This window comes from Microtus ochrogaster, chromosome 8 (genome assembly GCF_000317375.1).
Source record: "Microtus ochrogaster isolate Prairie Vole_2 chromosome 8, MicOch1.0, whole genome shotgun sequence".
NCBI lineage: Eukaryota > Metazoa > Chordata > Mammalia > Rodentia > Cricetidae > Microtus > Microtus ochrogaster.
Genome location: NC_022015.1, coordinates 52,841,888 through 52,853,709, shown reverse-complemented (window position 1 = coordinate 52,853,709; position 11,822 = coordinate 52,841,888). Strand labels below are relative to the sequence as shown.

The 11,822-nt window shown below is 40.9% G+C and overlaps 1 protein-coding gene and 1 pseudogene across 1 annotated transcript in view; one reads left to right on the top strand and one right to left on the bottom strand.

The window, feature by feature from the left end:
- Window positions 1-11,822, top strand: part of Mamdc2 (MAM domain containing 2) — a 143,106-nt gene that overhangs the window by 50,154 nt on the left and 81,130 nt on the right. The gene's annotated exons all lie outside the window — the stretch shown is intronic.
- LOC113456514 lies at window positions 3,819-5,101 on the bottom strand (annotated as a pseudogene).

Below are 11,822 nucleotides of genomic sequence, written 5' to 3'. Positions count from 1 at the left end.
CACACACACACACACACACACAACCTTTAGACTTAACAAAGGAAAAATAGGACATTTAGTCCTGTGACTAAAGTAAGAAGGTCAGAGGTCAGGATGACCATTACAAGCAGCTTTGGAAAATGGAGAGAGAAGTGTTCTTTTCCGATGTGAGTGCTGGGTTTTCATTCCTGAAGCCCTCTCTGTGTGTTCATATTCTATCCTCAACCACCTAGCAGAAGCTCAGCATTCTTATTTCAAAGTGTTTATGTGTGACTTTCTAATTTTAGCTTTATTAGATGGTATCTGTTTGGGACTGATCTTTCTAGAAAGCAGTCCCCATCCCAGGTTTTCCTTTTTAAGTATTTCTTATTCTACAATCCAAACAAGAAAGAAAAGGGCTGCATAGTCTATGAAATATAGTCTTCTTGCACAGATATAATCTGCCCCCCTAAGCTCAAAGAAGTTCTGCCTGCTCGGTCACTCAGAGCCATCTGTTCTATCAAAGGGCCCTACCAGTCACTTGAAAGAAAGGGATAGCAGCTGAAGACGAGGCTGACCATTGTCCCTGCAACTGGATTCCTTTCTTCATCCTTCTTCAAGCTTTTTCTTTTCCTATACCTTTGCTGCAAACCAAAGTCCTAACTATCAGACCCAAAAACAATTGCTCTGAGGCACCTCAGGTTTTCCACCACAGATGCAGGTCAATACAATGCCATTACTGAGGAGATGCCTCAATCAGACACAATTAAATGTGACAGTCACACAGAGAAGTATCTTGTCCACATACCAGTATAAATGAGCAAGCTCTGTCTAGCTCTACCATGCTCTAGTTAACAGGCTTCCGAAGACTCTAGAGAAGGACGTGGACTGAATGGCTTCTTGGGTTTTGTCAGGTGCTAATATTTCATGATCTTAAGTATGTCCAACTTGGTACTGCTTGTGTTACCCATAGACCTATTTGCCCCCCTAATACCACAGGAAATCATCTGTTGGTGATTCTCAGTTTTGGTGCTGGCAGGTGTTTTTTTTGTGTGTGAAGTGGAACACTCATATTCTTCCATTCCTGGCCTGCACTGACAGGTCAAAAAGCTCCACTTAAAATTTTACTTCCTCCTGATTATCCTGCCCATTGTCCCAGCAAGCTCTAGGAAAAGTGAGCTGACTTCGGATAGCTAGAAAAGTGTGTATAATGCTTTAAGCAACTGTTTTGTTTATGGCCATGTGTCTAAGATCTGAAATGGTCCCTGGCAGAGAGTAGCTGCTCTGTCAGTGCAGTTGAATGAATAAATGAGCACAACCCTCACAGCACGCTGGCAGCAGCATCTTGCGCCGACCGGATCGCATTCTGGAAAGTCACCACCACTGATTCACATCTCTGATGCCACATTGACCCTTGCCCAGCCTTGACTTACAGTGCAGCACTTTCTTCCTGTCTGCCTAACTCCTTTCCCACACTGATCCCATTCAAAGGTCTTCTTTGAGTAAAAACCCAAATGCCGTGTCCTCAATTCAGTGAATAGCCATTTGGAATGAGCCTGCTTTCCAAGATTTTCTGTTATCTACTGACAGCATTGGCAAACATAGCCAAACAACTTTGTGAGTAGAATATTTTATTGAGCTCAGGAATCTATGGATACTTCTAAGGACAAGTGGCAGAAGGGAGCTCTCTCCATGATGACATTGTCTAACTAGTTCTGGGGAAGGCCTGATGCCTACGTGATAGGCATACACAGGGACATTTGTAAAATGAACTTTACTATATTGGAGTTATAATAATGAAAGTGATGTTCCTTTTATGTGGTGTTGCATATATTTTAATCTCAGAACTTGGAATGAAGATGAACTGAAAGGTTTGAGCCTCAAATCAAAACAATGCATTAAATTTGTTTCATGATAGAACTTTTAACATCGACAAATGTATATTGTTCTATATCATAATTATTCCCATCACTACCATCACCAAAGATCCAGGAATCACAGAGGATGACCTGGTTTACAAAGCTAAGTCAGGTCCTGCCATGGAACACTGCGACTGGTTTCTAAAGGCTCAGGGACCATATTTTTTCATCCTAGGGTGGTGGTATCCCAGAAGGCAGGGACATAGAAGGTAAAAGCCTTCTTTCTTATTGTGTGGGCTTTGTCAAAGAACTCAGTGCCTGGGGAGCTATCCAAGGTGCTGTCCGAAGCCGGTCTTCCTGAATCTCTTGCCCTAGGATTGTCATGTCTGAAAGTCTATGTTAAGCTTTTCTCTGCTATTTACTTTAATCCATACCACCCTGAACATGTTTGATCTCATCTCTGTCTGCTTTTACACACACACACACACACACACACACACACACACACACACACACACACACACACACACATTTCCCCTTAAGTCAGGGTCTCTCTATGTAGTCCTAGCTGGCCTGGAACTCAATACATAGACCAGGAAGGCCTGAACTTACAAAGATCTACCTGCTTCTGTACATCAAGTGCTGGAATTAAATGGGTGTGCCACCATGCCTGGCCTGTCTCTTCTTCATCCTGATTCTGCCCCGTCTGCCTGGCTATTGTCCTCTCTTAAGATTGATCATGTGTCTCTGATGCAAGATTTCTGTACCTACACCACATGCCAGCATAATGGGAGAAATCAGAGTCAAGCAGCAAGAGAAGTTAAACTTCAAGAGGATGAGGTTCTTATTTTGCATTATTATAAACTGCCTGAATTATATATTGCCACTAAGGTAATTTTCTAGTGAAAAAATACCTAATTATACAGAGACTAAAAGGGGAAAAGAAAAGCAGTTTCATATTTATGTTGCTCTCTTTAGGCATGTTTGTTAGAGGGAGTGAAGCCTTCAGCTATTGCTGGCAAGGTCAGAATTAAAACACACATTTGCTATATAGACATCAGTCCTTTGGAAACTTTTACCTAAAATTAAACTATAAAAAATATTTTGACTATTGCTGTTGATGCCACAGTCTAGCAATTGGAACTAAGTTTTAAATTTATTTATTTATTTATTCATTTTGTTTTTTTTTTGAGACAGGGTTTCTCTGTAGCTTTGGAGCCTATCCTGGAACTAGCTCTTGTAGACCAGGCTGTCTTGAACTTATAGAGATCCATCTGCCTCTGTCTCCTGAGTGCTGGGATTAAAGGCATGTGCCACCACCATCCGGCAAGTTTTAATTTTTTTATATTAATATATACCATTTTATTGTTTTTAAATGAGTTCATGTTCAAACACACTCTTGCCAAGCTTGCATTATCATACACTCTCAATATGATATACCTTTAGAAATGAAGGTTTAAAATACCAAATTAAAATTATGTTGTTAGGAAAAATGAATTTTCTTGTTTAAAATTCTTGGGGTGGGTATTCTGTTGTAAGAGGCAGTCAGTCTTCAGTCCTACAGGGTACTGAAAAGTCTTCACCCACTTAAGCCCAGTGGCATTCTTCACAATCCCTTCTCAGTGAATGGAGAAAGCCGTTTTAGAGTGGTATTTCAGAAGCCACTTAGTCACACTGCTTACAGCACACTTGAAAAGCCCTTCTTCTCCTTCTCCTTCTTCTCCTCCTTCTCCTCCTTCTTCTCCTTCTTCTTCTCCTTCTTCTCCTCCTTCTCCTCCTTCTTCTCCTTCTCCTCCTCCTCCTCCTTCTTCTCCTTCTCCTTCTTCTCCTCCTTCTCCTCCTTCTTCTCCTCCTTCTCCTCCTTCTTCTCCTTCTCCTCCTCCTCCTCCTCCTCCTCCTCCTCCTTCTTCTTCTTCTTCTCCTTTTTCTTCTTCTCCTTCTTCTCCTCCTCCTTCCTCTTCCTTTTCCTCCTCTGCCTCCTCTGCCTTCTCCTCCCTCTTTCTCCTCCTCCTCCTCATCTTCACCACTTCCAGCTTCTTGGTCTGTGTTTGAATCACTGTCTCCTTCATCACGTGTTTCCTTTTTAATAGCTTTGTACTTCTCTTCATTTTCCATAACATCAAGGTCCATCTTGAAAACACTAAGAACATCTTCTGGATCATAGTCATCCTCCAAGCAGAGCACATTGGTAACCCGATCATCTGTCACTAAATCAAGTCCTTCCCAAATAACAGGGTACTCCTTAAACCTATCCTTCCACATAGCATCAATTTAATCGTGAGCTTAGATCTTTGGTCAGTTTTAGTCACATGTAGAATGTTTCACAGGTGTTCAGAGAGAGTATTGAATCCTTTTGGTGACAACAAGGTTAACTTGAGGCCACACTCCTTAATGATGCCGATAGCTACCTCAGCGTTGTCATCTGTTGGTCTCTCCAGCAGACCCAGAACCTCATGTGCCACATTGTGGTTGATAAGATGTGCCACACATTTTGAAGCAGTCAGGTAAAGTTGCTTATCATTCCTCTGATATCCTTGCCAAAAATTAAGAATTAGTCTCTTGAGGATTAATTCTCCAATCTGTGGGAATTCTGACTTGATTTCAGTGTAAAGATGAGTGAAGACTGGAGAAACACTCTGCCCGCAGAACAGACCTGGGCAGCAGTCCTCTCCCTCTGACTAGGTTTTCTTGAAGGAGTTCTTGGATAGTAACACTTATATAGAAGATGTTGACCTTGTTAATAAGACCATTGGTTGATTTCTCCAAGGCCTCCCAGCTCATCCTCTGGTAGGCTAGACCATTTTTATCTGTGATCTGCTCCTGCATCACCCTGAGTTCTGCAGGAAGAATATATGCTCCCCTGGTTCAAGTGAGCAGCAGATCCTGCTCATCCTTCCTCTTCTTGTGGCAGGTTCTTCCTGAGTAGAACTCTGGGTTACTTGGATCCTTCTTCTTCTTCTTCTTCTTCTTCTTCTTCTTCTTCTTCTTCTTCTTCTTCTTCTTCTTCTTCTTCTTCTTCTTCTTCTTCTCTCTCTCTCTCTCTCTCTCTCTCTCTCTCTCTCTCTCTTTGCATTTTTCTCAGTCCCTACTTCATGACTCCATGCTGTCTTTGGAAGAATACCCTCTTCCCGATGGCTCATAGTCAGAGGGGCTGTAATCAGAGTAATCTCCATTTGGGGGCACCTTTCTTGTTCTGCATTCTGTCTTCTGAGGAGAAGGAGAATTGCAGCTCTCCTTCTGTTGTCACCAGAGGAGTGTTTCTTGTATGTCACACTTCTTTTCATTTTCTGGTGTCAGTTGACCAAATAAACTAGATTCCTCAAATTGGTTCAAGAAACACATACACAATGGTCTGAATTACTTGACAGTTTTTTTTTTCTGTTTCCACATACCACCTCTACTGAATCTTCAGACCAAAGGGGCGATCCTGTCCCTATGAATCCTCAAACAGAATGATGTCTCTACAAAACCTCGGACTGAATGCCAAGTTTTAATTTTTAAGAGACTCTTTTTTCTTTTAAGATTTGGAACATAAAATTGATATTCAGTACAATATTTGCTCTAAAGTTTTCATTTTTATATAATTATAATGTTTTATAATACAATAAAATGCTTTTATACACATTCATAAAAATATCACTATAATATGTACATTGTCCGTATATTGTCCATGAACTTAAAGCATCATAAGAACATATCAAATTCTCTACAGCTGAAAGTGTGGGGTGCCTGTCTCCTGAACGTCATTTACAATGATCATTCTATCTTGAGAAAGCACAGGGGAAAACAGCTAGGAGCGACATGCCCTTAATCTCAGCACCGGGTAGACAAAGACAAGAGGCTAACAAGTTCTAGGCCAATCTGGGATGCATACCAGCAATTTTCTACTCTGTGTTAGGAGTTGATCGGAAGACCCTTTCTCAAACAAAGGAGAGAAGAGGGAAAGAGTGGGGGAGAAGAGAGTAGAGGGAGAAAAGAATAGAGTAGGGAAGGAGGGAGGAGAGGGGAGAAGAGGAAGGAAGGGGAAGGAAACCTCTGTGCAGAATGTACTCTGTTTCCAATCTGCTGAGCATGACCAGAGGTGTTTGTGTTGGCACCTAAGGTGGAGCTCACGGCTCTGCAGAGTCATTTTCACTCTGTCCCCAGTCCTCGTGTGACCAATGACCTGCATCTCTAAGACAGTTCTTAAGATTAGTGACACATATCACAGCCATTAACATTTTTTTTCTGGCTGTGGAAAGTTAACAAAACCCTCCAGGGACTACATTCTTGGCCTTGTCTTTTGATCAACTGCTAACATAGAGTACAAAATATTAACCAGACACCACATTCCCACTGGGCTCCAACTGAGCTTTGATTCAACTTAGACTCACTATCAACAGAACTGGAATGGTCAGCTATTAACAGCGGGACACATTATCCATCAGAACTCTCTAAGACAGCCTGGAATACAGTACAGATCAGAGAAGAATTAGTCCCATAGAATGGAGGTCTAGGAACCTGGATATCCCTGACTTTCACACCACTTGAGGCTCCTTCTCTGACCAAGAACTACCGATTGCCCAGTTCTCTTATTTTCCAGAAAGGAAAACCAAAGCTTGGAGATGTTAACCCACTGCTCACACTCACACAGTAAGTGTGGCAAAAGGAAGACAGGAGGCTGGGCTCAGGACCACCTTCCACGGGCTTCCACCCAGTTCACAGCACCTGTCTGTCCTCCTCCCAGTTCTTATTGTTGAAGCCTGAATCATGCAAACTTCTGTCCTAACAAAGCTCTGGGTTTTTTTTTCTCCAAATTGAAATGCTTCTAACTCAAACTGGAGTAAACTAAATGAAGACTTTATCATTTAACAAAGATCAAAAGCTTGGTTGGGTCTGACTTCAAGTCCTTGTAGGGGATTAAAGATGCTATCTGGTCTGAGTTCCCTTTCTCTGTGTCTCTCATTCCTGTCTTTGGTTGTGCTATCTTCATCCTTGAGAGAGCTTCCTCATGGACTTCAGCAGGTGGAGGCAGCCAACCTTAAAAGCTGGTAGTCATCATAGAAAGAAAGCTGTTTTCTCCTAGAAGCTTATGAAATTCTTCCCACAAGCCACACTTACCTGGGTTGGTCATGTGATTTTTATTGCGGGACCAGTCACTGTAGCAAACTGGATTGATAATCTGATATAGCCATACTTAGATGAGCACAGTTAGAAGGAGACTTGAAGTAGTAGTATACCATAGTACCGAGAGATGGCAAGACCCTGAAGGTAGTATAGAACTGCAGGAAACTCAGCAAAATAGATTGGTATTATCATGACTTAATAGACATAAAATCTAGGTTCTTGTTTTGTTGGCACAAAGTACTGTACTAGGTCCATGCATCATACTAAATATTCACATACCTCCCTATGAGGACATGTTGTCATCCAAGTCATGACATCCATGAACATGAAATGTCCTATTTGTTTCAGTTCTTCAAGCAAGCACCCCATCCTATTCATTCATTACAAGACCCCAGATTTTATATATATTTGGACTTTTGTATCTTAGATTATCTTTGTATTCTAAAAGACTGGATGACCTTGTGGTTTACATCCTTGTAGGGGTTGGCAGACGTCAGGAAATTACAAGTAGCATTAATCTTGGACAAATGATGAACTAGAGAACACTACAATACCCATAAAACTATTAAATTAATTTCCAATTTTCTTAATAATAATTTTTATAAATAATACTGGAGTTACTACCCAATGGCAAAATAGGTCAAGAATATCACACAATGGGAATATCAATTATCAACGACTTTTATGTCTGTAAAAAATGTTCTACTCCACATAACAAGAAAAATATCACATGATAGCATCAATAAAATTCCATTTTAATTTCCTGGACAAATCCCCATTATTCTGATGAATGCTAAAATTGATTTGGATAGAAGAAATGATCCTATGTATTGTCACTAGAAAAAAAAATGACACATCTTCAAAAAGAAACATTTGGTACCACTTAACCAAAATGAGAAAAAAATATCTATTCCTTTTAATTCTGCAGTGCCATTTCTAGGGGTCTCTTCCATAGCTGTGCATACTTTGAAGTCTGTGCTTAGTCATAAATAGAAGATAATCACCATAATTCTTTTAAAAGCAAATCATATGGGGATATGTTCATCACTAGGGCAATGATTAGTTAAAGATGATACTTCTAATCAGAGGGAAAGCTATGTGGGAGTTACACACACACATGTGTGTGTGGATAGAGTAGAGCTCTATGGTAAAACTACACACATCATCCCTCAATTCTGGGACAATTCTTTCGGTGAAGTTTTAGATTTGAGGGTCTCTGTAGGTGCTACCAGATCAAGTGAACTGAACCTATGACCCTTTTTCCTCCCCTTCTAGCTCTCTGTGATGAGTCCCTAGGATGAGTCCTCTGGCAAAGCCTTGGGCCAAGCCGAGGCAGGTCCAGGAGATAGAAAGAATGTGTCTGGATTTGCAGCAAGCACAGTAAATAGTTAGATAGATTTATAGATGGATGACAGACAAAAAGAATCTTTACAGTATATTCAAAGAAAAGTGGCACAAAAAGGGTGTTTTAACCCTTATGTGAAGATTCAAAATCTATATCTAAATATATAGTTGTATTAGCTACTTTTCTATTGCTATGAAAAAACACCATGGCTAAGGAAACTTAACAGAAGAAAGCACTTACTTAGCCTTATGGTTCTGGATGTTTCTGCTCCTGATGGCAGAGAGAAGGCATGTTGGCAGGAGTAGAAACTGAAGGCTCATGTCTTGGACTGAAATTAGGAAGCAGAGGGAGCAACTAGAAATGGTGGTGATCTTTTAAACATCCAAAGCCCATCTCCAATGACGTACTTCCTCTAACAAGGCCATCTACCCAAACATCACCACAAAGGGTGAGCAAGTATTCAAACATCTGAGCCTGGAATGGGGGGATATTATTTAGATCACTACAAAGGTTCTGTGTATTTGTATATAAATAAAGCAACTCTGACATAACGGCCCAGAATTTCAGGATAAAAGAACTAGTTGATTGTCTTATATTTTTAAATTGTGCACCATTTTGCATTAATTTAAAAAATAATAAACCATTGACTTCATACATAGCATGGTTCTGGTGTCCTGGGAGATACCACTCCTGTCATTCTTTATACATGGACATGACACAAAATGTAGGCATGTGCACGTGTGAGCGTACACACACACACACACACACACACAGAGAGAGCCTTGGCTTTTTCCAGAGAAAGAATCAAGCTAAGACCAAGGGTTGCAGGATGCCCTGTTAAATCTGAACTGCAAATAATCAACAAACAAAGTTTCCTAGGGTCAGTGTGTGCCATGCAATATTTAGAACACACGTCAGTAGTTCCAACTGCTCTGTCTGGCCATCTGAGTGAATCTGGAGCCCACTGCTCATTGGGAAAAGTGCGGTATCCAAGCCAGGCTTCTGCAATCTGTCAAATGAAAGACAAAACTGTCCAGCTTTTTCATGGGGTTGATGGCAGGCACAAATCAGCTCCAGTGCTTTGTAAATAGTTAGGTCTCTAAAGCAGAGTAAAAACATGTTTCTGTCAGTGTGTCAGTATCGAAATTCAAACCACTTACTGGAACCTGATTTCTTCTACTTCTACCTCTATTTTGGTGTTTTAAAAGTCTTAGATTCATATATATACCCACATATTTCTCTCCATAAAAAGCAAGCAATGCTTCTAAAATAGCGAACACACCATAAAATATAGCCAGAACTCCATTTTTCATTCTTCATTCCCCTTGGGCTGAAATTCATAAAGGGGCCTGCTATTTAATTAGTTTATCATATGCTTATTAAACACCTACTGCTAGCAGTGAATAAAACAGATACAGTTGACTGTATCTGAGTGTGTGGTGTAGCTGAGGTCTGGCTGCAAAAGCAAACCGTTAAAAAAGAACACTTCTGCTGGGTCACTTCAGAATCACCCAGAAGGTGTCTGTGTGACCTGCAGGCTTTGTCTCCTTCAGTGATGCAGAGGCCCATGGGGTTGAAAGCTGGTGGGTCCAGCCTGCTTTGTATGGGAGGGCTTCCATGGAGCAGGAGTGCCTTCCTCAACCTCTGCCAATTTAGACAAAAAGTGGGCACCAGAGGCAAGATGCAGCACTAAGCCTCGAGTTCTGAGAAGATCTAAGAGAGGTTGCCAAACCACCACCAGATTCAGATTCTGATCCTACACTATGGACTTGGGAGGAAACAGAATCAGTGGGTAAAATTGTGCTTAACATCAAAGGTCTGTATCGCTGTTGGCCCCACCTGGTCATCCCGGAGGCTTGTCTTTTCATTGTCAATAAATGGACTCCTGCATTTGCTTGTGCTTTTAAAAAGTTGTAAAACCATAATGACTCTAGATCAAAATGCTCACTAACCAGGTACTGCATGGTGTCTTTCTTTCCTTTCTAATACCGTGTTTCCACCATTGAACATCATATCTTCTTTTTTTTTTCTTCTCCACAGAACATTTTTATTTTAATAGAGAGTAAAGAATAACAGTTTTTGGAATAATAGAATTTCTAACATCAATATATAGAAAAAACATGAACTTATATCATAAAGCATCCATTCAGTGCATAAAACCAGCCCTTAAAAATGCAGCTCTTGAAAATATTTAGGAAAGAAAAAGGTTTGTATACCAATGTAAAGCCTTATATTAAGTTCAATTTCAGATGGACCAGAAGTTTTTAGAAGAAAATCTTCTTGTATGTGTGTTATGGTACATGTGCTTGTGTCTTAGTTAGGGTTTACTATTGCTGTGAGGAGACACCATGACCACGAGTAACATTCAATTGAGGGGGCTTGCTTACAGTTCAGAGGTTCAGTCCATCATGGTGGGGGGCAGGACAGTATGCAGACACACATGGTACTGGGGAAATAGTGGAAGGTCCTACATCTTGCAGGCAACGGGAAGTTGACTGATTCACTGGGCAGTATCCTGAGCGTAAGGAACCTCAAAGCCCACCCCTGCAGTGACACACTTCCTCCAACAAAGCCACACCTCCTAATGGTGCCACTCCCTGTGAGATTATGGGGGCCAAATTCATTCAAACTACCACAGCTTGTATGTGGATATGTATGTGCATTTATGTATGTAAGTGCAGACTTGCACAGGTTCCACTGCACATGTGTAAAGGTCGGAGGACCACCTCAGGGGGTGGTTCTATACAAGGTTTCTTTGTTGTTGTTCTCTATCGCATATATCAGGCTATCTGGCATGCAGAGTTCCAGGCATTCTCCAGTCTTCCATGTCACTGGAGGAGCACGAGATGACAGGCATGTACTTCTGCTCCCAGCTTTTACATGGCTCTAGGAATGTGAACCCAGGTCCCCAGGCTGGCACACAAACGTTTTACCCACTGACTCATTTAAACTCCGTTTAGCCTGTCTTCCATCTTCTATACAGCACAACAAGATGCAACATGTTGACCTCTGTGTATTTTTTAAATAGCGTATTCTTCTCAATCCTTCTTCATCTTATTCTTTATAATACACATGATGCAGAACTTGAAATACAAAATTGCAAAGACTTTAATATCTTTATGTATGCATGTGTGTGCCGATACACACATGCATATACATGTGTATGTTCATATACATTTGTTTGTACATGCCACAATGAAGTCTTCATAGGCATGCCCATTTTCTTCTGGTCTGAATGAAGCGGAAATGTGCATTTGACAAAACGTCTTATATAATTCATGAACAAAACTATCAGTTGTGTTCTCTGTCATGTTATTAGGCAGTCTACTTATGTTATTGTCTATTATCTACCAGTCTCCTATCTTAATAAAGGACACATTTGTCATAGAGGCAGGATGCCTTCCCCCTTCCCAATACACTTGTGAGAACTGGCAGTGAGTCAGGTTACCCATTGTCCTTGACATCATTGCGGTTCACATTTATCTCTTTGTTTTCTTTTTGAGCCACAGTCCCTCTAGAGAGCTCAAACTGACCTTGAATGCATGATCAGTCTC